The 25,711-nt window shown below is 40.4% G+C and overlaps 1 protein-coding gene across 2 annotated transcripts in view; it reads left to right on the top strand.

Annotated features, from left to right (window-relative positions):
- TAFA1 (TAFA chemokine like family member 1) overlaps window positions 1-25,711 on the top strand; it is a 465,746-nt gene that overhangs the window by 119,273 nt on the left and 320,762 nt on the right. The gene's annotated exons all lie outside the window — the stretch shown is intronic.

Raw genomic sequence — 25,711 nt, 5'->3', positions numbered from 1 at the left:
CCACTGAAAGAGATTAGTTCAGCAAATTTTATCCTTCTTCTGAGATATCTGCCCTCCCAGGTCACTTTTACCTTCTTGTGAGCACTTGGCATGATGTGAGACTCCATCAGTTGTCTCTGAAGAATCTGAGGTCACTGAGCTTCTTGACTTTTGGGTTCTGCCCTTCGACCTCTAGGTTAGCAGAATTACCTAGGTCCTGCATGTTGTATTGGGGAAAGGCGAAAAGTCTTCTAAGACAAGGAGAATAGAGATCACCTCCAGGATAGTTCTGTTTCATACATGAGGAAATGCTAATAATTAATAGAAAATTGCCTTATATCTCATTCAAGCTCCTCAGCATCTCAAGAAAGTTACTAATATCCATCCCTGTTATGTATGGGGAAAGTGAAACTTGGAAAAGTTAAATAAGTTACCCAAGACCAGACAGTTAACAGCTGATGTATCTGGGATTCGAAACCATATCGTCTTATTTGCAGGTGGCAGAAAGGCAAGCTGGGAAGCTGTAACCGTCTTCATGCAGGGGCACCTTTAATCCAGACCTTTCACGCTTTGGTGTAGAGCCCAGAGTTCTTCTCTCAATCCTGTTTCCATGGTGCACCTACGTTCCTTGAACGTTCTTGCATTTGCTGGGGGTGGGAAGCCTTACTCCAGACCTCAGCTTCAGTGCTGCCCACCCAGCCATCTGTGGCAACAGATTTGTGTGTTATCAATTAAAATCTAAAGGAAGTTGGCGAAACCTCCTACTCTAACAGGATGGGCTAAAGCAGTTCCTGTTAAAACAGAAATGGGTTGTGTCTGTGATATCGGTAGTTGGTAGCTTTCCAAGAGCACTTTAAATACACCCCATGCCATCAATTGCTCAGCTCTGATTCTCTTGAAGACATTCCTCCCAGAGGTGGCTCATTTCCAAGAAGTGGACCAGTGCACAACAAAATAGGGTTGCCCTTGTGGAAGGCAAAGCAATATCCACAATTTGGAGTATCTGTCCCTGTGACTTTCACTTTGGGCTCACTTTGGAAACCATAATTATTTTTTTAATCCACAAAATCTTCATGCATATGGTACGTTGTGCCCCATTTACAGTCACAAAGATTCTTCAGTTTCAACTACTCTAGAAGACTAACTATCTGTCTGGAATGCCTCACCAAGAGACCAGGCATTCGGGGTGGGGGGGACCCAAATACAAGTATACAAAATAACCTGTAACTTTAACATAGACCATCTCTAGTACATGCCCCTAATTTTGTGAAAATCTATCTTGCTGTTTCTATATAGCTAGATGATTTAAATTTTTACTTAGAGATTTGTAAAACAATTAAGCAACTACTATATTGCCATTCCCTGTGGTAGGTGGTAGGGGAATACAGATTAACCATACTCAGTTTCTGCCCTCTTGGAACTCACTGTCCAAGAGCTAAGATTAGCTGGTCAGTAGAGAATTAGGTCAGTCTGAATACAAACGAGTTATATATTGGCTTATGAAGAAATGTGTTTCTGAACATAGAAATTTAGTCCCACTATAGGTAGGTCCCTGTATTGACAAACATCATATTATCTACCCTCTCACCAACACTCTGACAGCAATATGCAAATAATGATGCGCTCCCCCATGTCTCTTCTGTGAAGTTTATCAAATTCAGCATCTTCACTTTTGGGCCAGATAATTCTTTGTTGTGTGCACTGTCCTGTGCATTGTAGGGTATTCAGCTACATCCCTGGCCTCTACCCACTAGATTCCAGTAGTAACCTCCCCTCAGTTGTGACCACAAAAACAGTCTCCAGACATTGTCAAATGTCCCCCAGGTTGGTGAGCGGTTGGGGAGGAGGGAGGGAAAAATCACTACCAATTGAGAACCAAGACCAAGAGTAGGTGTGTAAGCATGGAATTTGAGGGGGCGTTTTCAGGTGTTGATTCTTAGATCCACCTGCTTCCCATTTTTCTCCAAAACAGAATGAATTTGTTCTCTGATGGTCCAAATTAATGGAGAGAGGTGAGTCATTCCTGGAGAGAGAGGAATGGACTGACCTCTCGAGATCCCTGTTGACCCTAGAATTCTAGGACACTGTTTACCTATGACCTGGCCTAATTCTTCTATTTCTTTGTCCCTGTGGGCCTGTGATGATTGTGCCTGTCAGGATGCCCTTTATGTCGGCAGGAAGACTGGAGGAGTCTTTCTCTTTTTTAAGTTTTATTTTTTTTGAGAAAACTTGGCAGAAACATTTTTTTTTAAGAAAGAAAAAAAATCAAATTTAAGGGCTGTGGAAAAATCACTTTCTGTGCTCTTAGGTACCATAATTGACCATTTGTTAGAACCAAACGTCTGCTAAAGTATGAAAAATTCTTGGAAGGCATTTTCTAAATTTTGTTATTGTTGTTTTATCAGTTCATTTCCATGAGCCCTCTCATTTGCTGTCTGTCAGCTGTCTAGGCTGAGCTGGCCAACTGAGGTGTGTACCTATCGTGTTTGATTCGTAAGGTCTAAACATTCATCTGATGGTTGGGAAGGGGGTTATGCCACAGTGGAAGGATCTGAAAGTTTTAAGACTGTGTTTTTTAATCTTATCATCATCACCTCCAGACTTCGAGATCTCAGGAAAAAAATCCTTCAATATCCATGCCTTACCTTATCCCTAAAAACGTGGATGGTAAAACTTTCCACCGGATTGCTGTGAGGATAAAACAAGACAGCGGCTCTTTGTTGATTTCAAAATGACTATGCAAATTATTTGTCAATATGATTAGACATTGTAATCATGTAGCAAATGTCTGTTTCACCATTGTCTACTTATGCAGAGTTCTTAATTTCAAATTGGGCAAAACCAAGACCATGTCCCCTAAGAACACATTCTGGTCACACTTTTTATATTAATCTCTCTCTCTTCAAATACAATCCCTAAACTCTCCTTTATTTCTCACCTGTAGCTATCCTACAGATTTTTTAAACCCAGTTTTTCTGTTGTAAGAGCATGATCTCTGAAGCAAGATTTAGGGTCAAATCCCAAATCTACTATTTTCACGCTATTTGATCTTGAGAATGACTTTTTTCTTTTTTTTTCTGAGGAAGATTCACCCTGAGCTAACGTCGGTGCCAATCTTCCTCTATTTTGTGTGTGGGTTGCTGCCACAGTATGGCCACCAATGAGTGGTCTAGGTCTGTGCCTGGGAACCAAACCTGGGCTGCTGATGTGGGGCGCACTGAACTTAGTTTAACCACTAGGCCGTGGGGCCAGCCCTGAGAATGACATCTTTTATAAACTCATAGGAACCTCCATTTTCTCATCAGAAGTGAGGATAATAATAGATTATATCTTAGAGCATTGTCATGTTGATAACATATAATAATGACTGTAAAATGGTATCAAGATGGCTAGACCCTATTAAGTGCTCAGAAGCACTTAATCAACTATTATTGACAATTGAATTAATTAAAGCTCTTTGACAAAACTGATGTATAAAGGCTCTGTCTTCCACATGGTATAGTGTCAATTTTGCAAATATTTTTTTGGTTTACACCATTCTAGGGGACATTGTCCACTTTATGTCCTGTGGGCCTGGTGGCTCCTGAGTTGGTGAGCCACAGCCCTGGCTTTTCCTGCTTTTCAGTGGAATGTGGAAGATGTGCTACAGAGGGACCCAGTGTTGACACATCGGTAAGGGTTTCCTCAAGGCCAGAATGTTGAAACCCAGGAAGGGGTTGAAACACGTGGTGGATTAGAGCAAGGCTTCTTAAATTCTAATGCGCATTTCACTGCCTTGGGGATGTTGTCAAAATGCAGATTCTGATTCACCGGGTCTGGGATGGGACCAGAGATTCTGCATTTCTAACAATCTCCCTGGATGCAGCTGAGGCTGGTGCAGGGGCCACACTGTGTAACGAGGCTCTAGACTAGGAAGCTGGGAATTAGGGGACACTGGAGTTGACAGATTGGGGTGGAGGAAGAGCACAAGGACTCTTAAACAGCCCTTAAAACCCTCCATGCTGTTGAATGCACGTCTCTATCTATGTCTATTATAGGCTCTGACCTGAGAATTTCCTTGCAACCCTTGAAATATTTGAAAGAAAAGCATTTTTGATAACTATATTGGACATGAGTTCCACTCCTGGCTCTTTTATCTGTGTAAAGATAGACTTTGAGCAAAGACATTTAGTCGCCCCAGGTGTCATGGTCCTTGTGCATAAAGTGGGGCTCACATCTGCCCTGTCTGCTTCTCAGACCTGTTGTATAAATTAAATGTGACCCTGTGTAGAGAAATATTTAATAAACTACTGTACCAAACACATGTAAAATATTATGACATAGTCTCATTATTATGAAACAAAAATGTCATCTCCCTTTCTGAGAATTAGGTAAATTATTTTGCATCTTTGATTACATGCTGCAGAAATTTGTTTGACAAAAAGCAAGGCTGTGTTTCTGCCAGTGTTCTTGTGTTTGACTTCTGCCCAGTGCCTGGGTGCTAATTGGCTCTGTGTGGAAGAGGCAGGAGAAACTCTGTTACCTGGCATGTCTAATTAATAGCCACAGATCAATTTGCTGCTCTTATAGGTTACTTTTTGTTTCTGATTAATGGGTCGTGTCCGAAGATGGATTCATATTGTGGCACAAATTTACCTTACCACTGATAAAAATATGTCCTTTTTATGACCATCTGAAGTAACGTAGCAGTCTATACCTTGCTAGAAGACGTATGTTTTTAACCTCCATCTCCCATGTCATTTTGAAGGAGTGTTTCCTACCTGCTGGGTCCCTCATTAACAGCCAATAATTTGAGACATGTTCAGATCAGTTTGTCTAAGAAATTTTGCATTGGAGTTACTGTGTATTTGCATTGTCCTAGTCTCCTAAATTTCAGTGGTAGGAACCGAAATACTTAGCATCAAGGCACACCCTCCATTTCTCATCTGTGAAATGATGGGCACTTGAGAAAGTCGGCTCTGCAGAATGTCACAGAGATTTCAGAAAAGCATTTGGCCTGTGTCCCTGTAGCTTCTCAGCTCTGTCTCCATCACATCCCCTGCTGTGTTCAGCTCTCCTCTCAACTCTGGTAGCGTTCAGAGCAGCCTCCTGATTCATCTTCATCCACTAGCAGAGAATTCCATGCGCGCTTCTGGTCAGCTCTCTTTGGAGAAGTAGATTTAAAGGGCCTCCCAACAATGCACAGGACATCCCTTTATACAAGGGATTTTTATCAAGATTAAATATATTCAAGTCCAAGATGCTTTGTGAAAATCCAGTCCCCACTAGTATCTGCATCAAAACACCCAAATGAAAAAACTTCCTCCAAATAAGTTCTAAGGCCAAGACTTGGTATTTGTCCACAAAAGAAACTTTAAAAAAATCGGCGATTTAATTGATTTTATCTATTTGAGGTACAGCTGCTGCTATTACTATGTCTACTACTGAGTATAATATCTGGTGTTTGTGTGCCTGGAAGTAAGCCAGGCACTTTACATGCGTTATATCATTTCATCGTCCTGACAACCGTTTGAGGTGTACGATGTTTTTATCCCCATTTTATGGTTAAGGAAACTGAGGCTTGGAGAGCTTAATAAACACTCCCTTGAGCGCTTACTTGGTGCAGCCTTGACTCTAAGTTCTTTATATGCACTAATTCAATTAGTCTTAACTCAATGAAACTTAACGACCTAGGGAGGTGAGCACGATTGTTATCCTATTTAATAGAGAAGAAATTGAGGTGTAGGGTTTTAAGAAACTTACCTCAGGTTTCTAGATTTAGCTAGCAATGTTAAAATTGGATACAGCTGGTGTGTTTCTAAAGCGTGTGTGTAAGCTCACCTCTCTTTTGACAGGGAACTAGAATTTGGAGACACGGTAGATGAAACTGGCGGCTAGGTTGTCCGCAACACTTTGGTCCTTTTCCTTGAGGTCCAACTCCACCTGAAAAACTGCAATTTATTTTGTCTGAGCTGCTGCATAGGAAATGAAGCAAAATCTCTAGTGCTGAGAGGCAAATACTATAATCATCTGCATGACTTGATTCTTTATTCCAGTAATATGAAAATTGTCAATTACGGATGAATTATGGATGCTACAGATACCTGTAATTTGCAGCTGCAGTTTTGTAAACACATGCAGCTCCCTTTAATTTTATTTTGCTAGTCATGTAATTCATTAACACACACCTGCAGTTACCTAAGATACTGAAACTAATGAAGCTGGTTTTCAATTCCCACTATTTATGTTTTGTACACCTCTCTGTTTAATTAGCACATTCAGAGGTTGAGAAATTACTTAAAAACAGATGCATTCCAAGAAGACTCCTAGTGATCATCCTTTAAGAATGTACTCAAATTCCCACATCAGTCATCGACTTAAATCATTGCTTTATCAGCTGAAGCCCAGGCATTTTGGAAAAGGAGAAAGTTGTAGAATTGATGTTTTTGCAACTGTTATGGCAGCAAAGGCTAATTGTTAAAAAATGAATTTGGGGATAGCCATTGGAAACGCTTTAATGTCAGAGCCATAGTTGGTGCTGGCTGGTTCTTGCTGCCTCACCATGTGCCTGGGCAAAGGCCAATCAAAGCCTTACCTGGGAAATGAGGCCAGAAGTACTTGTTCAATTCCTTCATCTTCTTCTTTTCTCCTCACTTACTGAAATTGATGGGTTGGGTTTTTTCCGATTGTCTCTTCTCCTCACTGTCGTGTCTGTACAAATATGAAATGCTTTGTAGGTTTTTTTCTGCAAAAGCTTATCCTTATCTTGTCAGTTTTTTAAAAAGTAGGATCTCCAACAAAACAACTAATAATAATAAACAATAATATTGGCTACTTTTTAGAATGAGTTCTCAACACAACCTAGCAAGATTGGCTTCATGATTCTCAACTTATTCACTGGGAACCAGAAGCTAAGTGACTCATCAATGTGATGGCTCATCTAGTAAATAGGGCCTCTGTGATTTAAAGCCAGGAGAGTTAGCCCTCCTTTAAAGCCTGTCTTCCATATCAGGAGACCATACAGACTTATACCTTGTACAGGTATCCTCTTTATTCCCTCCACAACTTTCACCATTATCACCCTCCCTTGGATAGCTATGCCTGTTATACAAGCTGCAAAATGCTTTGTGATTTTGTACCAGTTCCATTGCCTTACTTACTTCTGTGTTTATGCCATTGTTGTTTAATGTACAAAAGTTTTCAGTGTGAGGACTTACAACTATATTGGTAAACTTAATGTCCTAAGCCGCTTTTGGCAAGATTATAGGTAAGGTAGATGGGGTTTTGTTGGTATTTTCCTATCCTTTGTACACCAGAACATTTATCAACTGAGAAGCAGAGCCTGCTTCCTCTTTTCCACACTAAAACTATATATCCTATGTCTTATTGCTACAAGGTCTCATATGCTGCTAGATTCTAATTAGTAATAATTGGTTTGTCTGAGAAGCTAATCCATGTAAATAAATTACCAATAGATACCATTTATCAGAGCCTTACTATATGATATGCTTGGTGCTAAAGTCTTTATAAACATTTTTTTTGCAAAGCCCTCTAAGATGGCTTTGTTATCATCATTTGTAAATTAGGAAGCTGAAGCACAGAAAGATTAAGCCGTTTGTCCAAGATATAGCTTATAGGCAGTAGAAACAGGATTTGAAATTCATTTGTATGTGACTTTAGTCCCTGAGTTCTGATCTGCTCATCATAGGACTACTTCTTAAATTGTGGCTGCCTGTATCAGAATCATCTCGGTTGCTTATTGAGAAGGATGATTTGTGGAATGCTCAAAAGACCTCCTAAATCAGAATCTAACCATATAGGATTTAGGAATCTGCAAATTTTACAATTTTTTCAACTCTCTCTGAAACCCATATAACTTTTACTCAGGTAAAAAGCTCATAACTTTTTGGAAAGTCCCTTAAGAAGTTACTACTGTAGTTTCACTGGTACAAGTCAGTGAGCAAGACACTTTTGGACTGTCAAAAATAAATGATGACTGAATACACTACCTCTATAAAAATCTGACCCTGATGCTATCAGTTTAATTCATGCTTTTGGAGAAACTCAGTTCAAACTGGATGAAGCATAAAAGGTCATTTATTTGCTTATGTACAATACAGCTAGATCCAGGTGCTCAAAGACAATCATCATGAATATCTTTCTCTTCAGGTTTTGCCTCACCTCTCCTATTTTGGCTTCATTCTTAAGTAGCCACTTCCAAGTAGTGATCAGGTGGCCACTACCACCTCCAGGCTTATATTCTGCCAGGTTAGAATTTCCAACAGAAAGAGCACATCTTTCAGCATAATTCCTTCAAATGTCCTAGGACTTGGACTCAGGTTACTACATAACCTTCCTGAGCCAATCAGAAGTCAAGGGGATGGCATGCTCTCAAAGTCTGGCCAAACTTGGATCCTGTCCACAGTTCTGAAGGTAGGAGGAGGAGGGAGTGAAAGATGGAATCAGCCACTCATGGACCAAATGAACTTACAGGGAGGCTTGGTCCCCAAAGGAAAGTTAGGTCTTCATACTACAAGGGGAATGAATGTTAGGCAGGTAAATCAGTGGATATCCTCACCCATGAAGAGGTAAAACTAGCTATACTCCTTGCTCATAGTTCAGCTGTCATTTTCTCCTAGCTGATTAGATGTAACATAATTTTCTTAGCAAGTATTTTTAAATGTTATCATGTCTAATGTGATCCAGTGCTCTGTCAGGTATGTCTCCATATAGATCAATAGTGAACTATTCACATCAGACCCAATTAGCATTCCACAAGAATTTATTTCCCAGATGCTTCAAATCACTGAAATGGATAAAGTGGTTTATGACAGGTTGCAGGACACTTTCAAGGACCAGTTAAAAACTGCTGCAGGCTGGGGAGAGCAGAAAGGTCATGAGTGGAAACTGAGGAGATACAGATGAGAGGCTGGAGAGAATGAGAACTTTCTTGGGAAAGCTAAAAGATACGGAGAGAGATGAGGGTATTTCTTAGGTGTAATTTGAAAAGCTCTCCTACAGCTTTGAAGGCCTTTGGAATTGAGATCTCAAAGACAAGTTTATTTTGCTTGTTCATATTTTATTTATTTCAAAGCCTCCAGGTATTTGCATCATGCATATTTGCAGAGAGGACTTCCTTCATGGGGTGGTTAAGATTCAGATGCTGGTCTAATCAATCTCTGGTGTTCTCGTGGTCAGATGGCTAGGAGATGGCCACTCCAACCTTGGACATTTTTCTTGAGTGAGAGAACCCTGTCATATGACTCCCCTGAATTAGTTAGTGGGACAACCCATGGTCTTAAGTACTTTCATTTTGTAATTCCTATTGCTCACATTTTACTTAGATTACTGGATGGAAAATCCAATTTTTGTAATAATAAAGCTATGCACAAACTTGACTATGAGGCATATATCCTTTATTTCCCTAAATCACTTTAATTCTGTTTTCTATTCTCCACCTTTTAGGGCTGATGAAAAATTCTATGTCAGGCATTTTATTAATCAGAGTAATTAACGCTAGTCATTCTAATAAATAGCATCCAATTCTTAGTGGTTTAACATCACATAAATTTATTTTTCAGTCTCATCGTAGTCTGATTCCATATTTGGGAAGTGACTTTTCATGTGGTGATTCAGGATGGAAATCCTCCCATCCATTTTCTAAGACATTCTCAGATTCCCCTACTGCATCCTATGCATTCAGTCAGCTAATGAGCAAAGAGAAAGAGCACGGCACATCTAAGCCTGACGGGGTTTAGAGACGTGGAAGTAGGGTATATGACTTTTGCCTGTATTCTATTGTCCAGATCTAGCTGCAAGCCCCACCTTAACTATAAAGAAGGCTGGTAAATGTAATCTCCCTGTGTACCCAGAAAAAGGAAATGGGTTTAATAAGTATTCAGCCACTTCCTGCTACCATCATTACTGGGGCTTCCTTTTGCTTCTAGATTATAGTAAAATCAAGGGAACTTGGTTGCAAAATAGGGCTTCTTGAGTCTATTATGACTGCAGCTGGAAATCCTTGGATCCTTTTACCCAAACCCATCCATTGCCTTGAGGCTCACGTTTTTCTTCTCTCACCCCCACGCGGGGATTCACACTGAGGCTGGAAACATGATGCCTTGGTCTACCTTCCTTAGAAGAGCCATGTAGCCATCCACTCAGTGTTCTTGCTACTGCTCTGGGTTTTGCCAAGGAACATGTGGATTTCCCTACTCTGGAGGCCCACAGACATTCTCTTTCCTGTCCTGGGGATGGTTCTCCTCAATCTCTCCTTGAAATTCTGTCGTTCTCCCCCGACTTCTCCTCCCCCAGCCTTCATCTCACACACACACACACAGACACACACACATAGACATACTTCTAGTATTATCTCTCCAATGCCCTTGAGACATTTCAAGTTCTATTTGCCCTACCAAAAGCCCTGTAGCAAGAAGCATAGAAGGGCTTGGCTACTATTGTGGAATAAAGATAGGGAGAAATATCAAGAAAAAAATATATAAATTCTAGTTCCAATGAATTATCATGACACTAGTAAATGTTAAAATATATTACTTATATTGGTTACTTAGGCTCATGCCTTATTGAATTTAATCATCAAACCAACCCTATGACCTAGGTAACATCACTCTTCATTTTAAGATGTGGAAACTGAGACTTGAAGAAATTACATTGCTGCTCTCTGGACACACACCTCATTAGGTGTAGTCTATGACAAGAACCCATGTACAACAGACTGCAAATCCTGAGTCATTAACAACTATATCACACTATAGTGCCTGGTCAATGGGGAAGCTACAAGTACGACAGTGGCTCAGTAGAAGCCTTGCTGATCCCCTGAAATGTGCAAAGGTTAGCAGAGATTGGTGGCACTTTAGCATTTATCAACCATTAACTCTGTGCCAGACAGCACGTCAATCAATTTGCATACTCGTACTTACTTTCTCCAGCATTACTATTAGCCCTATTTTACAGATGAGGAAATGGAGCTTGAGCGAGGTTATCACTTGCCCAGTTATTTGAGGGTGGAGCCAGAACTCAAACCCTAGTTCCTATGATCCCATAGTCCATGATCTATTCCACTCTCCTGTCTCTCACTAAAGATCTCACAGCGTGGCCCCGAGGAAGGAGTCATCCTCCTTCATGGTCTGTGAGAGGAATAGCCCTATTTTTCAGTTTGGGGCCACGAGTTAGAAATTAACAAAGAGAACGAGTTGGATGCACATGGTACTTAAGGATTAAGTATGATCCAACCCTGAAAAAAATACTTACAGAAACCTTATTCATAGCTATTTTCCTTTATTTGCTGCAATTTTCCATTATATCCAGCTTCATGAAGTAATTTGGGGGGGTTTTTAGCTTAAACAGCTTAAAGTTATGTAATTAATTATATTCAGCTTCAGTTACAATTACTAATTGATCCAAGCCTGCCAGCTTAGCACCTGGCAGCAGTCAGGAACACCACAGTGGTGACAGGCAGGTGGTTCCAATAATTAGGTTATTTTTTTTTCCCCCTTCAAGTACCAAGTGGTCTAAACCCGAGGGTCAGGCAGGCTGTATTTGACCCGAGGGTACCATTTCTGATGCTGGAGTTCTTTTGAAGAAACTAAGAGCTGTGGCAGAATAAGCTAGTAGATGAGGATAGGGTGAATAAAGCACAAGTACCAACTGGTTTTACTGAGGCTGAATTGGGGAAGAGGATCCAGGATCCTGAGATGAGGTCTGGAGAAGGGAGACGCTCTTAGATGAGCAGTCATTGTATCTCTGAGCTTTTGATTTTCGTGTTTGCTCCTTCTACCTGGAGTCTCTGGGAGGCAAGGAAGGATGAAGATCTAAAGGTAGGCATGCAATCTGAAGTTGTGGGCGATGTTGCTTAGTGGTGATAAGCATCGGATTTGAAATCATGTAGAGTTTGTTTGCTTGCTCTATTGTTTGTTTTAGACTTTTAGGCAAAATACATGACTTTACTAATTCTCAGCGTCCTCATCTGCTGAATGGAAATGGGTAATATGGCTTTGGTGCCCACTAAATGAGAAGATACACATGCATTGCTTAACACAATGTCTGTTATACAGTAAATTGACCCATTAATGTTAACCTGTTTTACCTGGATTGTATCCAAAACAGGAAACTGTTGCGAGACCTACATTTTGAGCTAAGACGATTGACAATGAATAAACTTTGAAGTGATAAACATTACCATCATCTTCATCTTTATAATAATGAAAGCCACAATTTATTCAGTATGAATTATGTGCCAGGGAAAACATTAAGTCCTGTGATAGCTTTAATTCATGTTGTCCTTAACCTTGAGGAAGATATTAACATCCCCATTTTATAGATGAAAAACTGAGGCACAGAGAGGTTATGTTACTTCCTGAGGTTTATACCTATTTTTAGCTGGTAAATAAGGTAGCTGAGTTAGAATTCAGATATCTTGATTCCATTCCATTAATCACTGTGCTTTTTTTTACTTTATAAAACCTGGGGAAATGTTCCTTTTTGCAATATTAACAAGCTTTTATGTTGGGGTGCCAGGTTATCCTGTCCTAGCGCTTGTATCTTAATTCCAGTTGACCTCAGTAGCAATTGGTATGCCACGGAAATCGTGTTCAGAGCATATTCAGAAAGGACCTGGGAAAATTCTTATTATTCTTTATACTTATTTACTACATTATTTTTTTTATTTATTATCTTTTCTCTATTTTAGTTTGCTGTCTTTGTGCTTTAAAACATGGTCTTGTACATCCCGCAAAATCTGTGCTGAGGTCAGTGTTCAGTGGCAGGTTGGTAACTTTGATAGGTCCGTGCTCTTAAATCAGAAAGTACAACATTACCAAGACGTATTAAAAATAACTGCAATAAAGATGATCACCACTCTTCAAGAACATCTGATAAATAAGCTTTTTTCTTTACTGGAAACTAATTTCTCCCAACTGCCGTAGTGAGGAGGGTAAAAACCCCTTGCTTGGAAGGCACACAAACAAACAGGGAAAAGTACAGTTTGTTTATTTTTAAATAGTTTTGAGTCGTTTTGGAGCTGTCTTCCAATCAATAGAAATGACTAAGAAATCCTATGGTCTCATCTCCCAGGTTTTATGTTTTCCATTTATTTAACCAAGATAATAAAAATTCACGTGGTCTCTTTAGTCATTTCCAAATAGGGCTGGCATCTTTAGTTTATCTGCAAATAGGGCTGGCTGCAAATTTCACTTTAAAACCATCTTTAGTGTCATCCACTACTAGCTGGATAGCCACACATCACCTATAGTTTCCTTAGTAACGAAAATAAGTCTCCTTGGTTTGAAAGTCTTGGGTTATGATCATAACAATTGTGTTATATTTTTGGTCCATGGGGAACCACTGTGAGAGCTGGGCAGCTTGCACATTTTGAGTCCCCTCACTCTCAGATCCATCCTCTCAACCCTAGATTTAACAAGTTCCAGAGATCAATACCTCTCGGTAAGAACCAGCCGAAATTAAAATCCATGATGGGGCTTCCCCCAACCCTTTTACAAAATCTGCCCTGAAGAGCAGCCTGACTACCCAAGGCCCAGTCAAACGGCTTTGCTGGACCTTGGTTCTCCTGACAGCCTGAGATTAATAGGAAATAGGCTTCAGATTCCAGCAAATCGTTGATGCTGGCACTCTCTGTCCTGCTGAAGTTGCTCTGCAGCATTGCCAATTCAGGAGTGCCTGCCCACGCTATTGCATCGTCCAAGCAGCTAGCTTCCCAGCGTTCCATGGGAGTCCCTACTTCTTATTCATAACTCTGCCAACATTGAATATGTGACACATACAGTATAGCGGAACGGCATCTCATGCAGGGGATGATTTCAATTCAATTTGTAATGTGTAAATTATATAGCTTGCTCATAACAGTGATGTAAATTTCTCTTGATTAAATCTTGGGTACATCGTGGCCATATTGATGCTGGGTTGGAGATGGATATGAGGGCTCATCAATCAAAAAGTGCTACCCATGGGGCCTGCCCAGTGGCATAGTGGTTAAGTTCATGTACTCCGCTTTGGCAGCCCGGGGTCCGTGAGTTTGGATCCTGGGCATGAACATACACATGGCTCATCGAGCCATGCTGTGGTGGCATCCCATACAAAAGATAGAGGAAGATTGGGGCCGGCCCAGTGGCGTAGCGGTTAAGTTTATACTCTCTGCTTTGGCAGCCCAGGGTTTGCCAGGTCAGATCCCAGGTACAGACCTATGCACCGCTTATCAAGCCATGCTGTGGCAGGTGTCCCACATATAAACTAGAGGAAGATGGGCACAGATGTTAGCTCAGGGCCAATTTTCCTCAGCAAAAAAATAAGAGAGGAGGATTGGCAGTGGATATTAGCTCAGGGCTAATCTTCCTCAAAAAAAGAAAAGAAATACAGGAAGATTGGCACAGGTGTTAGCACAGGGGAATCTTCCTTAAGCAAAAAGAGGAAGATCAGGGGGCTGGTGAGGTGGTGAAGTGGTTAGGTTCACTCACTCTGCTTCAGTGGCCCAGGGTTCACAGGTTCTGATCTCAGGTGTGGACCTACACACCACTCATTGAGCCATGCTGTGGCAGCATCCCACATACAAAATAGAGGAAGATTGGCAAAGATTTTTATCTCAGCAACAATCTTCCTGAAACAAAAACAGAAAGATTGGCAACAGATGTTAGCTCAGGGCCAATCTTCCTCACCAAAAACAAAAGAAAAGAAAAGAAAGAAAGTCCTACCCAGCTGAGTTTTCAGGCTTAGTAAAGTTTACTCTTTCTTCCGTTGTATATAAGATAAAGTCATTGGTTTGCATAGAGGGCCGTTTCGTATGAAAAATATACCATGAAACCCTGGAATCCTACTCTGAGATGAGATGGCCTAAATTTGAGAGGACCCTAGAAATTTTCAACCAAATTAAATTATTTTTTTCCTCTTTTTTTCTTTCACTCACACATTCTTTCTCTTTTACAAAGCAAGCACCTCTGATTTCATGTAATTTAAATAAATGTATGCCAAAACTTTAGATACGTGTTTTGTATCAGGAGAGGGCATTTTGCATATATTGAGGTAAGTAGAGAATCTTGTAGTTTGGGGAATATCTGTATCTTTGAAGTTAGCAAGCCAGATGCTGACTGAAGAAAGAAATTGCAAACACTGGGAAAGGGCCTGGCTTTTTGTTCAATCACCTATTCGTTCAACAAGCAATTGCTGAATGCCTCCCATACAACAGGCATTATTCAATTTGCTGGCGACAGAGATGAGAATGATACAAACTCGAGTCTCAGAGAGCTCACAGTCTTGTCTGAAGAAGGAGAGGGCTGGTAGACAGCAAGGAAGTCATGTGACTAGAAGGAACCTCGGTGAGGATTGGATAAAGGGTGAGACTGGGCAGCCTGGGGTGGTAAAGGAGCCCCTGGAGATCCATGGTTTTTAGTCCTCCAGAGCAGAAGTTAGCCAACGACAGCCCTGCTGACCAAATCTGGCCCACCACTTGTGTTTTTAAATAAAGATTTATTGGAACACAGCTGCATCATTTGTGTAAGTGTTGTTTATGAGCAGCTGCTTTTATACTACAAGAGCAGAGCTGAATAGTTGCAACCGAGGTCGTATGGTGCACAGAGCAGAAATTCTTTACTGTTTGACCTTTTCCAGAAAATGTTTGCTCATCAGTGGTCTAGAGGCAACAAATGTGTCACATTACTTTCGATTGATAAAGTAGCAGAAGAGAGAGCCATTAACTTCAGTTTCCTAACTTTAACGGTTCCTCGATTCTTCTCTGCGTGTGTTTCCAGTGGATTAGACCAATCCATTCACATTAAGGTTATAGTTTTTCCCACCCCAATGAATAAAGCTAAGTTTATTTTCTCTTTCCCCTATGGCTCAAAAGTGTGAACTCTATCAATATTCTGAATATTAAATTACCTCAATGAAGTATTTTCTAGTCATTCTCTGGAAGTCCTGTTAACTGTGTGTATACTAAGCTGACATAGTGAAATTCTGAAAACACTCCAAGAGGAATATTTTGAGCCCAGGCAAGAATCAAAAAAAGGAAATATAATACACACTTGCCTGGGTGATTATATTATCAGAAAAACCTAAAGTGCTTTATAGTGAGCTCTGTGTCCAGCCTCAGAAGGAAGAATGACAAAATTTTTAGATAAATTGGCTTGTGAAATATTTATGTGCACTTTAGTGGCACAGACAGGAGGTAATCTGTTTTGTATTGAATCAGCTCGGACAGGAAAAAAAGGCACAATGTTAATGAGATTTTTTAAAAGCCACTTTTAAATTCATGTTGGCAGAAGACAAATAGTCAAGACTTTTAATTTCTATAAACTTAGCTAGAAAACAAATAAAGCTTTATTAACTTAAATAAAAGTAGCTTTCCTTTCAAGGGCATAGCAATTCATTTTTCTTTCTGTGTAATCTTCTGAAGGACTGCTTTTGTCTATGTATTGATCAGCCTTTTTCAGCATGTTTAGTTAGATTTTAACTAAGTACTGTTGATTTTGAAAGAAAATAAAGGATGACTGCAGCTTGATACCGCGGGCAAGCCTTTGATCGGGGAGTTAGCTAGCCAACAAGCATCTTATACTAGCTATGCTAGGGTATTGCCATAGCCTACATAACCATGGGAGACCCACTTTCTTAATTACTAAAGTAAAAGTGTGAACAAAATCACTTGGAAGTAATTTTGTACCACCACTCCTGTCACTTTCACCATGGCAGACATCACTAGTCAATCCCTGCACCTTCTTTCTCCACTGAGCCAATCTCAACATTTTTCTCAGTTCAGTTTCTGAGCAGCTGATATGGAGGAATAAGAGCTACTATATAAATGTAAACTATTTGCCAATAAATAAGTAGATGATCTCTGGGTTCTATGATGGTGGTAGTATCATATTTTTTTTCCTGTGTATATTCTGTAGTTTGACCTTCTGCTAACAAACCTACATTTTAAAGACTACACATGTTAAGATGTGGATAGAACCCAGAAGAATGAAAAGCTACCCTTTAGTTGTTTGGGGGACAATAAAATTACAATGAAAATTTTAACTTTGTCTTGTCCTGAAAAAAGAAATCCTGGGAGATATGGGTATATAGCAATTATAATTGTTAAAATACATTTACCATTAATCACTATTGAAGCGTGATTCCTGAATGCAGCTCTCATTAAATGCTATATACTCTGCTTGAAATCTGGGTGCATAGTATATTAAATAGAGAACTTTGTCTAATGTTCAAAAAAGATGATGGGGATAAAGAAATTGACCCCCAGGTATATCAGTGTCTTGGTAAAGTTGTTTTTCTTATTATACAAACCTTATTTTGAGATAAATATTTATGGACTTATTGAAAATTGCCTGAATTCTTTATTTCTTTTTTCTGTTCCAAGTTTTCCGTGTTGGGAGGGAGGGGAGAAATCCCTTAAGACCATGTAATGGAAAACCACAAGCAGATGTTGACATACCGAAGGTACCCCTAGAGCTTCCTGAATTCACTAACTGCTGTGATCCAGAGGTGAAAGGCGCAGCCTCCATGTTTAAGGAACCCAGAAAATTTGTCATTTCAGTGCAAAAGCTTGAGCTGAGCTGTAATGTCGGCGCTATTCCATGAATATGGCATGCTTCTCTTTGAGGGTGTGTGTTTTTCTTTACCAGTGACCTAAATTAAGGAGCAAATTCGTGAACTAAAGAGAGAAAATTCTCTTCATCTGACGTGGTCCCCACCCATGGTAATGCTTGCTAATCCTCTTGATCCTCTCATTGTTCAGTGCGTATCTTGGAGGATTGTTGAGAGAATTCAGTGAATAATGAATGTAAAATCCTAGCAGAGTACTCAGCAATCAGTAGTACTTGATACACAATACCTATTATTTTTGTTGTTGGTATTGTCATTTCCATCTTTTAGTGTGTTTTAAATATCTCTTCTGCAACAAATCTTAGGCTAGTCTTTCAATTAAGCTCAGCTAAGATTTAATGGCTTTCTTTGACCCCTGGACCTACTGTTTTCCCTGGCCGATGACAAGCTGGCCAAGCTCGGTGATCTTGAGAAAGTTACCTCAGTTTCCTCAGATGTGAAATGGAGGGTGATAGTGGTATCTACTCTTAGGGTCATTGGAGAAATTAAATAAGGTAGTACAGGTAAAGTGTCTCAGTATGAAGTAAGTGCTCAATTAAAATTAATTAGGGTGTATCCCATTTTTTTAGATGAGAAAATAAAGACTGTTAGTAATATTCTAGTTGTCTATAAATTTGTGTTCTAACCACAGCCACTCTTTCCCTTTTACTGTCTGTTCTCATTCTTGCCTCCTTACGATGGCTTTCCCGATTACTCCACAGTAGAAGGACCCTCCACCCACAACCACTTTTGTATGAATTAATTATTTTTTAACCCTTTTAAAATAGTTTTTCTTGGCACTGACCAGGTGGCATAGTGGTTAAGTTTGCTCACTCTACTTCACTGGCCCGAGGTTCGCAAATTCGGATCCCAGGCACTGACCTACACAGTGTTCATCAAGCCATGCTGTGGCAGCCCCCTACATACAAAATAGACGAAGATGGGCACAGATGTAAGCTCAGGAACAATATTCCTCAAGCAAAAAGAGGAAGATTGGCAATGGATGTTAGCTCAGGGCCAATCTTCCTCACCAAAAAAGAAAAAAAAAGTTTTTCTTTTGTAATTGTTGCAGAAGTCTTAACTAGCCTAGAAAACACTAAAAATTTCTTTAAAATAGAAAACAGATCTTACACTCAGGTTCTGTTCTGCCTACAGTGCCCAGCATAGGGATACCCTTCAAGAAAATATATTTTATTTAATTAATACCTCAGGGCCCTTCTACAAACACATGGCTGTAAAATCAAAACTGTGGAGTCAGAGGTATAGAGCAGGGGTTCTCAATACCTGCGTTCTTAAGAATCTTCTGTTATGCTTAATAAAAATGCAAATTCTCATCATCCTTCCTGATTAACTGGGTCTGTGGTGAGATCGGGGTATCTTGATGTTTAGCAATCACCTTAGAACTGCACTGTTCAATCCGGTACCCACCAGCCGCACTGCTTTGCCTTACTCTGTTCAGGCTGCTATTCCAAAATCCCACAGACTGGGTGGCTGAATAAACAACAAACATTCATTTCTCACAGTTCTGGAGGCTGGAAGGCTGAGATCACAGTGCCAGGACGATTGGGTGAGGGCTTTCTTCTGGGCTGCAGACTCCTAAATTCATGTAGCAAAATTGGTCAGAAGTCCCCCGGGAGCCCCTTTGATAAGGCACTAATCCCATTTACGAGGACTCCACCCTCATGACTTCACCTCCCAAAGGGCCCCCCTCCTGATCCCATCATCCTCAGGGAATGGCATTTCAACATATGAATTTGGGAAAGACCCAAGCATTTAGACCATACCATGGTTATTTAAATTAATTAGAGTGAAATAAAAATAAAAATTGAATTCCTCAGTCATACTAGCCACATTTCAAGTGTTCAATAGCCACATGTGGCTAGTGACTACTATATAAATATTTTCATTACAGCAGAAAGTTCAGTAGAAAGTTATGCCCTACACTATTTTGATGAGCAGGGTCCTTCAATCCTACATTAAGGAATGTAGGAATAGATGCAGAGCCATGAAAACTCTTGCACTTAGTGACTTCAACTGGAACAACCATAATTATTTCTGTGTTAATAATATTGGTAAACTCAGCAACCACAGCAGCAGAAGGAATATTGCAGCTACCACTTTTTCTTAGGTACGTTTTTGGTGTTCTCCACCAGTTGCATCACACACATTATTTCCTTGACATCTCAGACTTGGTGAGTGGCTATTATTGTTCCTGTTCATAGGAACCCAAAGCTAAGTAACTTGCTCAAAGTCATTCAACTAGTAAATAGTGAGTCAGCTCGCAGCCCTGGTCTGATTCTAAGGCCAGTGCTTACTCTCTCCACCTCATTGGCTGGTTCTACCCATAGATAGGCACTAAACTGGTTTGAATGTCTGAAGTGGTTGCTGCACTAATCATTCTAGAAAAAGTGTGCTGAAGGCTAAGTCAACGCTATGGTCCCAAACCCAAGGCTTAAACCTTTCATTTCACTGACCTCCCCCAACCTGGATCAAGTATCTCATCTCTGTATTCCCATAGTCATCTCTACTTACTTATCGCTATAGTTGCATAATTCACTCTGGGCTGAAATTATTTGCTGTGCTGGCTGTATTCCCTTTGTAAACTATGGCGTTCTTGAGAGTAGGAGCTGCATCTTGATTATCAGGTTATCCCAAGTACCTGGTAAGGGTGGATGCTAAAGAAATTTCAGATAGACGAGCTAGTTAAAGAGACTTAATTTTTGCCAATAAACTGGACAATCTACTAGAAGGATGGGAATGACAATGTAAGCAGTGTCAAAATCTGCCAAGGGCTGTGCTGAAGAACCCTCTTCTGGAACAAGTTAGGCATAAAGAGGCTGAATCTGGAATTCCACAGCTCAAACTCTTAGGTCTGTAAACTGTATAATCCTTTTTAAATCTCCTGACCTTATCTCCCAATCTTCCCATTTATGCGGAAATTCTTTTTCTGCTCACCACTGGCAAATACTTTAGCTGGGCTGCTGAATGTTCTTATTTTTTACTTTTTAACAGATATGCTAATCTCAAGAATGATGCATTTCAGCTCTAGCATCATTAAGATAGTATTCCATTGCCATTCTGCAGTTCTCTGCTGAATTCAAAGCACCTCCTTTGTGATCTCTATTTTCTAGGTTTTCCAATTTGGCCATAAAAATTCACTCAGGGTAGAAAGTTGTCACAGGAGGTCTTGCCTCTGAATAGTATTTTTATCAAACTGAATCTCAAAGTAAGTTGTTTAATGTATGTGAACTATTGTGGACTTCACAAACATTCAAGTGGAATTCTGAAAAGGGCCTTTAAGGCATTGTAACTTATGCAGTTACCTGAAATGTTGACACTTCATCGTGGTGGTGTCGTCAGGCAAGTTCTGAATAGATCATTTTCTCCCTCCTTGGGTCATGGCCCAGGCTCCCTCATATAGAATATTCCCAGTTCTTGTAAACTCAACAAAGTCTCCTTTTTGCAGAATCCTTGCTTTCTCATTGCATTCTCTCTCCCCTTTCCATCTGCTCTTGCCCTTACTCAGCTTTTACCTCATGATTTCGTCTACCACATTCATTCTCTTTGCAACACGTGTGCATATGTAAGAGGTGTCTATGTGGGAAATTAAATTAATATCTAATGTATACAGTCAGCTCGTAAATTTTCACATATCGTTACCCACTTTGTGGATTGTCTATGATATATTTTTCCCGCAATTCTACTTTTCCCATCCATCTGGAATATAACCAAATCGGCTCCTTTCCCCCACGCTAATACACATTGAGTGACTGTAAAATCCTTTGTAGATCCTCTGAGGTATATCATTTTAGGAATGTATCTTGTCCCCAAACTCCATAAAATATGTTTAAAGTTGGTTATTTAAAACGCTGCTGTACATATATGCCACTGCTTTGTAGTATCTGGCTCCCCTTCCTTCCATATTGTGAATAAACAGGGTGGCTGTTCATATATGAACTGTTTGCATAATTGTTCATCATGGATAGCATGGAAGGTAAAGTTCAGGCTACAGTACAGCAGCCCCAAGGAGAATTTAAAAATAGATGGCTAGCCCAGGAATCTATGCTGTTTTGTGCATGCAGAACCTTCAACTGTTGGAATTTTAGAATCTCACCTTCTACTTGATGAGAGAGTGTCTGAATCAACCGACACATCTAACAGTGAAAAATATTGGTAAATTTGCAGCAGTCTCTAAGGCATAAGGTGGGAACCCCCAAAGCCCTTTCTGCCACATTGAAACTGCCTACTCAACAGCAATGAGACTCCCACCCACGCAGATTCTGTTCATTCCCACGTCTGTCTGAAGTCCTATACTTAGAATAAGACTTAGGGTAACACTGTGATCTTAAGCTGTCTCAGGATGAATAATTGTCTAACTTGGCCAGCTAACTTCTGAATATTTCGTGCATAGATGTAGCTAAAACAATAAGCTTAGATAGTTTTATTTATTCAAGAGTATCTGCTCCATGCCAGGTACTTGGCTCTGCTCTGCAGATATAAAAGGTGAAGATGTGGCCTCTACCCTTACATTGCCTGTAGTCTGTTATGCAAAACAGATACCCAACTAGCATCCTATAGTAAAATTTAGTATTAAAATAGAGGTTTATTTATTCAGCAAATATTCAGTAAGTGTTTTCTACGTGTCAGGGGCTGCTCTAGGCTACGGGCATACAGCGATGAACTAAACAGACAAGGCCCTGCTCTCCTGTCTTCCAGGATAGACAGACAATACACGAGTCACTAAGCTTGGGGGGCAAATGGCTTGGCTTTGCTCACTGCTGTATCCCCAACACCTGGCACAGTGCCTGGCACATAGCATGTGTTCAATAAATATTTGGAAACTTGAATAAAAGTAATTACAAGTAAAACAAGGGCTACAAGTGCTTTGAAATGAGGAATATTTACATGACAAAGTAAACAGGGAGGACTACGGAGGGAATGGTTCATTCTGCCTGCAGGGACTAGAGAAGTCCAGCCTGACCTCAAATTGTTTGTAGGAGGTGGAAAAATGGAGAGAGGCGAAGTGGCAATGCTGCATGGAGGAGGGAAAATCCCAATCACAGGCAGGCGTGAAACAGCATAGTGCATTCCAGATACTGAAACTCACTGTGACCCGAGCTCAGAGACTGGACAGGTGGGTTGGAATTTGATTGTGGAGGTCTTATTTGCCAGGGACAAGGTTTTGCATCCAATGGACATTGGAGACACCTAAAGATTTTTAAGCAGAGTGGCTCTTGAACCCATCTGCATTTCAGGGTTCCTCCTTTTCTGAGCCACTTTCCCCATCATCGTTGGAGGTATATTTCCTTCCTTTTAGTGATTTTGTCCTTCATCTGTCAGCTGCTCAGACAGACTATCATCCCTGTGAGGCTTTTTCAAGCCAGTCCCCTCCAATGCGCAGAGTTAAGCCCTGTGTCCCCTTACAGAGACAGTAACTAAACCACTTGCCATCTTGAGACCCCTGGCAAGGTAAAGCCACCTTTCTGGAGCAACTGAAGGGGTGCATCCCATAGAGGGTGAGAGGCCAGCAGCACAGTCAGTAACATAAAGAAAGCCGGGAGAGTCTGACTCCCCACATTAAAAATTAACAGTGTGCAGTATACAGCAAAGCTTGCCACACTCCTCCCCTGTGAAGCTCATAATGGGAGAAAGCACCCCTCCCCAGAGGATGGGAAGAGAACATTTTCATACAAAGGTGCCAATTTAATCATCAGAGGAAAGTTCTGCGTATCAAATGGAGGGCAGAACTCTCAGGAAGAGTCTGGAGGTTTAATTGCCCATTTGTGAGTCCTGAAATCCCCTTATAGGCTTGTATAAAGGCCAGGGGAAGTACATCCGCCATGAAGCCTTACGCTGAGTAGACATGCAGTAAATATCTTCTGAATGATAAATAAGCTCAAGGATGTAAACTGGCCACCTCTGGCAGATGCCTCAGCAGTAAGACTATTCTTCAGATCGTTTGCAGAGGCTTTACGGTTTATAAGGGCTTTCACGAATGCTGGCTCTTTTGTCTTCAGCATCATCCAACACATCACTGCAATTTTCACCATGATTCTGAGGGGGCCTAGGAAGGGTCAGTGAACCACCCAAAGTTACATGGCTAATTCATGCTGTGGTTGGGCCATGAACTCAGACCTGCTGATCAACATGTAGGGTGTTCTGGGACCCGCCTGGTGGTGCAGTGGTGAAGTTCACACATTCTACTTCTTGGCGGCCTGGGGTTCGTCGGTTCAGATCCTGGGTGCGGACATGGCACAGCTTAGCAAAAGCCATGCTATGGTAGGTGTCCCATGTATAAAGTAGAGGAAGATGGGCATGGATGTTAGCTCAGGGCCTGTCATCCTTGGCAAAAAAGAGGAGGATTGTCAGTAGTTAGATCAAGGCTAATCTTCCTCAAAAAAAAAAAAAATGTAGGGTGTTCTTTCTATGTTTTGAGAGCATAACTCCTATGCAGTAATACTCTAATTCTCGAAGTGTGGTCTTAGATGATTGCTTCAAAGTCACCTATTGGAGCTAAAATGCAGATTTGAGGGCCTCACCTAATCAACCTCTCTGGAAGCAGGGTGTCAGGAACCTACATTTTTAACAAGAACCCTGAGAATTCTTAGCACACGAGTCTGAGAACTGCTTCACCAAAGAATACCTAACATAGGCTGAGGTATTTAATGAAAGTTCCAGAAGTCTAAGTTATTCCCAAGATGGAGCTTAAAAACAAAGGAGAACCTACATATATATTTCTTAGGAAACTGCAAAGACAAACTTGGAGGTGGGTCTAAAGGCCACTTTCAGTGTCATTGGTCAGGGGATAGTGTCCTCTATTTTTTATTCAGTTTTTGACTACAAATTTTCTGATTTTAGGGATAACTGATTGCTGGTGTGAATTTAGAAGGTTTTGTCTATTTATTGGTCCTAATAACCTTCTTTTCAGATGCAAAAGAAAATATGCTTGATTTGTTTGGTTCAAGAGCAAATCATAGGAACCAGTATACCTTGTGTGGGATTCTATTCCTCCCAGCCTGGTGACACTTCTTGTAACTGCAAGTTCTTTAATTTCAAAATTTTATGAATATGTATGTACCTATGAGTCAAGTTCAACATACTTAGCATTGTTGGAGTAAATCATTCACTGAAGTTTCAGAATGTTCTAGCAGACGATGCAGTGACCACACATGCATTCTCTATTGCATATTTGTATATTTGCCAGTTTTCAATGCAAGTGGTTAAAAGCTATACAACTATACATTTCTTTAAAGAGCCATCATTTAGATGATGATTGGTTATAAACAATCTGGCTTATCTCTATTCCAGTCTAGGAAGATTGAAATTCAGAAGACACTGGCTTTTCTTCGAATGCTGGTGGCAGATTATAATTGTGGTCAGTAAATTCTGGTATCAATGGTTGAGTTAAAAATTATTCCCAATATTTTGAAGTTGTTTTGCCCACCATGAGGTTGAAAGTCTTTTTACAAAGTCTTAGTTCAGGAGTCTACGTCTGTTTCTGACTTAAGCAATTCGAATAAGTATATTTTCCTTTCTATCTGAAAGGGAATTTATTGGGACTAACAAATAGACAATTGTTTTCTGATTTCTCAATCATGGCCAAGAGTCCCTCTCAGTCTAAACCCCCATGGAAGCTGGATGCAATCTCTATCTTTGAATTCTCTGAGTATATAGTCTTTCTTTACCTTATGAAACATCCATTATTTGTAGTGGTAGTATTGTTATTGCGATGCATGCCTTTTCCTCTGCAAATAACTTTGCACTTCTTTAAAGGGTGGGTTATAGTTATAAAATTGTATGTCCTGCATGAGATCTAAAGCAAAATAGGTATTTTACTAGTTAGCCTCTATGATATCCTCAAATAATTCATGTCTCCATGTGCTTGTGCCCTTTCCACATTGACTCAGAGCTGGCCCGTGTGACCAACAGAATATACCAAATACACTGATGTGCAACTTCCAAAGTTAGATCATAAAAGACACTGAAGCTTTTTCCTTATTCTCTTGGGTCACTCACTCTGGAGGACACAAGCTGCCATATTATCACGACACTGAAATAACCCTTTGATAAAGTAAATGTGGTGAAGAACCTAGGCTCCTGAATAAAAGCCTACACCAAGTGGCCAGCTTTGTCATTGAATCACCTTGGA

This window comes from Equus przewalskii, chromosome 15, assembly GCF_037783145.1.
Source record: "Equus przewalskii isolate Varuska chromosome 15, EquPr2, whole genome shotgun sequence".
NCBI lineage: Eukaryota > Metazoa > Chordata > Mammalia > Perissodactyla > Equidae > Equus > Equus przewalskii.
This window is presented reverse-complemented; position numbering and strand designations above follow the sequence as displayed.